Source organism: Gadus macrocephalus, chromosome 9 (genome assembly GCF_031168955.1).
Source record: "Gadus macrocephalus chromosome 9, ASM3116895v1".
NCBI classification, from domain to species: domain Eukaryota; kingdom Metazoa; phylum Chordata; class Actinopteri; order Gadiformes; family Gadidae; genus Gadus; species Gadus macrocephalus.
In genome coordinates, this window is record NC_082390.1 from 15,939,659 (window position 1) to 15,946,663 (window position 7,005).

Consider the following 7,005-nt stretch of genomic DNA (forward strand, 5'->3'; position numbering starts at 1 on the left):
GCTCATATTCCTCCTGCAGCACATTGCATTCCTATTTGGGATCCCAGACAGATAAACCATCAGTTCAGCGTGAGGCCTGCCAGACAGCTCAGTTGGATCTTTTTGATTTGATTTGATTGTATGTATTTATTTATTTCGGCGGGCGGGGGTTTGGGGGGGGGGGTTGGTTTTACCTCTGCACATTTCTGTTGACTAGGGGTCTTCATGTTACACTTAGTTTTTACAAACAGCTGCACGCCGGCACTTAGCGGAGCTCAACGTCTGCCGGGTCTGTTGCTGCTCGGGTGGGCCTATCGCGCGTTCTGTCGGTTGACGTAAGGTCCAGGGCGGCTGGGAGTCTTGTGTGTCGGTCTGTGTGTCTGTCTCTCCGTCCGTCCGTCTGCCTGCCCCGCCGTGCGTTTCATTTTCCAGGCGAGGTTTTGTCCGTTGGAAGACGTCAGGGCGGGGGGGGGGGGGGGGGGGGGGGGGGGGGAGATAGAGAGTGAGCGATAGAAGGAGCGGGAGAAAGAAGGATAGCATGTTTGTATCATCTTTCTCTCTTTATCTCCCGCAGACCTCCTTCATTAGATTAGCGGCGTGCTAACTGGCCTGTGTCATATGGAAATCATGTCATTTGCATCTCTCGAGAAAGGGGCACCGAGCCAGTGCCACTTATCTATTTAAATATACTCTGGCTTATAGGTCTGTCGGACTTTGGACCAGGACGTTAATGGCGCATACTGTTTACTGATCAACCGATTGGCTACCGCATAACACTGGGTATCTTTTCCTTTTGATGGAGAAGGAGAGGCGCTCGTCAGAGTAAATCCTACCCTGGCAACCCAGAGGAGAAGGCTCACGACCTCCTGTACGCGTTCTGATTGGATCGCCCTGCAGATCTGATACACCGTATCTCAGACGCCTTCTGATTGGTTATCCCCATTTTAATTAACTGATAATGAACTGGGGGACTCTTGATTGGACCAAAGTTCCCCGATTGTTGCGTAAAGTTTTTCTCTTTCTATCTTTATTATTGTTCTTTAAATCGGATGCTAAAAGTGTCAAACCTAATAATTATGGTAATTGCCGCTACTTGAGGCAGATTAGCATTCCGACTGTTTGTTTGTTGACTTCCCAAAGATGGAGTGATCCAGCGTGTACTGCCGCTTATTTTTGGGTAACATAGCCAGTCAGTCAGTCAGGCATCCTTCTTCCCCCCCCGTCTCAAGCGAGGCACAGAGGTCATGTAAAGTCCAACCGGCTCCCCGTGCCCAGACTACAAAGCACTCCCCCCGAAGCCCGGTGTTAAATCCACTCTACTCCACACACACACTCCTGTGTCCACTCCAGTCCTCCACCCCTTCCCCCTGTTTCATCCGCCATCAAACCTTAGCCCAACACAGAACCCCCCCCCCCCTATATCCCTCTGACTCTGAAAAAAAGAAAGGAAGGGGAAAAAATGTGCAGCCCGAAGGCGCGATCCTAGAAGGAGGCGAAGTGTGGGGAGTTCAAAGCGTTATCGCACGCCCAACGCCTTTTCATCATGTTTTAGAAACAAGCGTTCGCACTAATCCCCCCCAATAATCTCTCCAGGAGAACCACCGCCGATAAGACACGCCACCCACGGCTTCTCAAACACTCTTCCCTTTTTTTTTGGGGGGGGGGGGGGGGGGAATGGTTGTGCGCTGGTGGTGGTGGTGGGGGTGGGGGTGGGGGGTTGTTTCAGTCAGCGCACCATCTCCACCTCATCCGTTCCTCACCTCCATTACTCCCTACCGCTCCTGTGGTTTGTTGTTCTGGAAGAAGGACGCGTGAAGGTCTTTGTGGAGGTCTCTCTCTCTCTCTTTTGTCTCTCTCTTCCTCTCCATCTCTCCCTCTCTTTCTCTCTTACTCTTGCTCTCTCTTTTATCGTTCTCTCTCGCTTTGCTCTCTCTCTCTCTCTCTCTCTCTCTCTTTGCTCTCTCTCTCTCTCTCTCTCTCTCTCTCTCTCTCTCTCTCTCTCTCTCTCTCTCTCTCTCTCTCTCTCTCTCTCTCTCTCTCTTTGAGATTCTCCTCTGTTTGTTGTCGTCCTGGTCCAGGTCCTCTGTGGTTTATCTGGCCTCATCGCCGGGCTCCGTCTCGGTTTCTCCGTGCCTCTCCGCGGCCTCCGCCCATGGAATTAGAGTGTTAATTAAAGCGGCACTCCTTCAGCAGATGACAACTCTGTGATTACAGTAAAACGCTAAACACCTTTCTTCCTTCCCCCCCCGCCACCCCTCCCTCCCCGTTCTTGATTGCTTCCTCCGTACAATGGAAGGGAAATGATCCACAAGTGAGGTGTGTTCAAGGGGAAGCCGTCTGTGAAACCACGCATTTTGGTGAATGACAAAGCTCTCCCTCAAGTAGTTTCAATGAATGAATGATTTGCTGCTACTGGGATTTTCAAAGTAAAAGCCTCCCCCCTCCTCCTGTCAGAATGAATAAGACTTATCAAGGACTTTCTTGATATCATACAATTATAAAGCAAAATAAAAGCTCCCGGTCAGAATAAGTAACACATCTAATCTAAGTGAGTTGATATTATACTCTGCACGTTTAAGCCTGCATGAACCATATGACTTACCTTGATTTCAAAATAAAAGGCCCCTGTGAGAATTAAGAGGTGTACACTAGACCTTATTAACACCATGCTACAAATTAGAAAGCCTGTTGAGATCTGTAGTCACGGCGACACTACGATGACATACTGACACCCCAGGATGCCCTCATCCACCACCACCACCACCACCACCACCACCACCACCACCACTGTCCAGCTCTCTACGAGCTGCCTCACACATCCACTGAGCGAAGAGAGACAGGAAAGGAAAGGGGGAAAGAGATGCACTAGAGCTAATAGATTGGGGCGGTGACAGATATCCACGGAGCCTCCTCGTGGTGAGCGTTAATGAACAGAAAGAAAGGAATGAGAACAACATTGTCATAACTAGATGGGTGACTGCTACCGACGCAAAGTCCAGGGAAGAGACAAAGAACAACGAAGCGAGGAGGGGATGGTGAAACGGGGAGGGGACGGTGGGAGTGGGAAAGGAAGGGAAGGAGGTAGGTGAATGCAATAGAGGGGAGGAGTGTATCAGTGGGTTGATGTGTGTGTGTGTGTGTGTGTGTGTGTGTGTGTGTGTGTCTGGGAAGGGGGGGTTCATTCATTCTCATCACTCAGTGGCAGTGGCTGTCTGGTATCTGCGTCTCCCTGTCATCTCCCCCCCCGCCTCTGCAGGCTATGATGAGGAGCAACCAGGGGAGGAGGTGAGAGGGGGGGAGGAGGAGGAGGAGGAGGAGGAAGAGCAGGGAGCTGAGCAGGAACGGGTGGTGGTGGCGGCGGCGGTGGCGGCGGCGGTGGTGGTGGTGGTGGTGGTGGTGGTGGTGTGGGCTCTCTATCCTCCACGTATCTCTGAGCCTCATCTCCGCCAGTTCAGGAGCCCGCTTTCCAAGAGTGCCTCATTTTCAAATCTCTTATCTCTCTCTCTCCCCCTCCCTCAAATCCCCCCCCCCCACACCTCCTTTTAAGTATCGCAGTTCGTTATTTTACATGTCATTTGCATGCAGCTCATCAAACCTGGCTTCTCTTCTCTTTTTTCCCATTAAGAGGTGTGTGTGTGTGTGTGTGTGTGTGTGTGTGTGTGTGTGTGTGTGTGTGTGTGTGTGTGTGTGTGTGTGTGTGTGTGTGTGTCTGGAACTTTTGTCTGCCGTGGAAAATAATTGTTGGTACATTTCTCACTGTGCTATTGCAGAGAGTGTGTACAAACACATGCTAGAAACAAAACAATATTTTAGCTGGTGTGTATCAAAGTGTTTGTCAGGGTTTATCTGTAAAGTGCCTTTCTTGTGTGTGTGTGTGTGTGTGTGTGTGTGTGTGTGTGTGCGTGTGTGTGTAACAGGAAGTGCAGGTGTGTGTGTGTAATCAAAGGTGCGGGTGTGTGTTTGTGCACATAAACAAAGGTGCGCGTGTCTGTGTGTGTGTGTGTTTGTAAACGAAGGTGCACATGTGTTTGTTTGTGTAATCGAAGGTGTGTGTGTGCCTGCGTGCGTGCGTGTTTTCGAAGGTGCAGGTGTGTGTTTGTGCGGGTAAACCAAGGTGTGTGTGTGTGTGTGTGTGTGTGTGTGTGTGTGTGTGTGTGTGTGTGTGTGTGTGTGTGTGTGTGTGTGTGTGTGTGTGTGTGTGTGTGTGTGTGTGTGTGTGTGTGTGTGTGTGTGTGTGTGCGTGCGTGCGTGCGTGCACGGGGCGGATGTGAGTAGGTTTGTGATTGGGATCTGCCTCTGTCTCCCGGCGAGGTTCAGGAGACTTGTACAGTGACCTCTTTGTACGGGACAGTGAGCCCCTCTTCAGCCCTCCTGGTGCAGGGCAGCGGGTGAGGGGGGGGCTTCCTGAGAGAGAGAGAGAGAGAGAGAGAGAGAGAGAGAGAGAGAGAGAGAGAGAGAGAGAGAGAGAGAGAGAGAGAGAGAGAGAGAGAGAGAGAGAGAGAGAGAGAGAGAGAGAGAGAGAGAGAGAGAGAGAGAGAGAGAGAGAGAGAGAGAGAGAGAGAGAGAGGGGGGGGGGGGGTTGGAATGAGTGAGGAGATTAAGAAGTGAATGGGCGGAAGCGCATGGGAAAGACAGTGAAAGAGGAGAAGGAAGGGGAAGAACGATGAGATGGGAGATTGAATGTTTTTTTGTCAGGGGAGGGAGGAATAACATGAATGACTAAATGAATGAAGAAATGAAAGGTCAGAAAAAGGAGAAGAATTCTGATCTCTCACACACACACACACACACACACACACACACACACACACACACACACACACACACACACACACACACACACACACACACACACACACACACACACACACACACACAACACACACACATGAGCAACAACAACGGGCTGTCCAAAGTCCAGCGGCAACGCAGAAAAAAGGGCTCACTAAAAGTCAAGTTGGCAAACAGCAGATCAGCTGGTTCTTCCCCCCCCTCCTGGAGCAGGACAGGTCTTCAGCAGGCACGTCGGCCCGGTGACAGCCGTGAGAATCCTGTTATCGCCGCGGATATGATATTATTAGGACTATAATAGTATTTTACTCCCTTTACGCACATATCCAATATCTGCGGAGTACGAATGAACACACATGGGGTACATATAGACGCCACCTCTCAACTCTATAAAACATATGCAGCAGATGTAGCCGTCTCATTTGCATATGCAAACACTAAAGTCCCCCCCCATGGCAGCTGTGGCCGTTGACGGATGCATAAAGAGGAATTAATTGTGTGTGTGTGTGTGTGTGTGTGTGTGTGTGTGTGTTTGTGTGTGTGTGAGCGTAGGATGGGATGAAGCCTCTACCTTCACCTCCATTCATTTTGAAAAGCAGGGAAGAAGATGAAGTACTGAAATGAGCCCGCCGTCATTTGCATGTGGATTTGTTATCGCTGCAGGAAAACTGCTTTTCTCCTTTCCTTGAAGAGCGATAAGGAGAGGGCATCACACAGGGCACACCGGTGTGTATGTGTGTCTGTCTGCCTGTCTGCCTGTCTGTCTGTCTGTGCGTGTGTCCTTTATGAAGGCGTGTCGATCCGGTGATGTACCCGGTGCGTGTGTGTACTCTTCGTGTGCAGGTCCGTGCACGGTGGCCGCGTACACTGTACGTGTGTAGGTACGTGCACAGAGGGCGGCCGGCAGTAGCAGACACGTGGTCGGTCCACCAGAGGTGGAGGTGGGAATGGTTGATGATGGCCGTGTGTGTGTGTGTGTGTGTGTGTGTGCGTGTGTGTGTGTGCGTGTGTGGGGAGGGAGGGGGTTAATATCAGACCAAATAATTAGATTCGCTATCATGTGGGCGACAGCAGTGCGGGGATCAGGCAGATTAAAATGCCGGGGCTCCGGGCTGGTTAATATTCATAAGGAAGGCGGGGGGGGGGGGGGGGGGGAGCTTGAGGAGGAGGTGTGTGTGTGTGTGTGGGGGGGGGGTGGGTGGGGGGGGTGGGGGTGGGGGGGGCGGGTGCTTGGAGGGCCTTGGGGTTTAAGACTGCACCTCCTCGGGTGCGTAACCCACCCACCTCTCTCTGAACCAGACTGTAGACGTAGATGGATGTGTGATGTTTGGGGCGACGGATGGCCGGACGGCCGGACGGACGGACGGACGGACGGACGGACGGATGGGATCGCTGATCGTGCCGAGCTATCGATTGACGATAGATAATAAGGGAAGATGAATGGCAGCTGTGCAGTTTGTGAGGGGGGAAAAGCGTCTGGCGTGGAGGGAATGTGGATGGAGAGATGGCTTTGAGGGGAAGCAGACGGATGGAGTGATGAATAGATGTAGAGAGCAGATCAAGGTGTAGAAAAATAACCGGATGTGGCGAGAGAAAGGGGAAGCGAGAGAGCAGAGATGGATAGATGGGTAAAAAGGCGTTCCGTGGAATTGACTCCTTATCTACTTTGCCTCTTTCTCCCTCTCCCTCCCTATCACATCTCGACTCTCCCTTCCGTACGCTTAAATTCTTTCCCCTTCTCTCGTCCTCCTCTCTTCTACTTTGTAGACACTATTATTACTACCTTTTCCCTAATTATACTCTTCACTGAATGTGCACAGACTGCTGTCAGCGCAAAGTTTGTTGTGTGTGTGTGTGTGTGTTTGTGTGTGTGTATGTGTGTCTGGCTGGCACGCCCATAAAGAAATTGCAAAAAAAAACATGGGGTATGTGTGTGTTGTGCACAACATGCTCGGTTAACCTAAATAGGAAATTCGAAATGTTTGAATATTGTTTTCAATTACTGTATTTTATACACACCTAACAGCGGTCAGGGTGTTAGGTAGTATATCGTAGTAGACTTTGCTGTTCGGAGCATATCTGCTTCTATGTTCAGCTGTGAGCCTGAGAGGATACAGCACTGTTCTCTTTAGGACAGCCCAAACCATCTCCCTGTTGCCAGCCTCACTCCTTTACCGTCACGGCAATAATAAGACACTCGTTATTCTTTCATTGTTTCTTCGAGTCACTTATTTT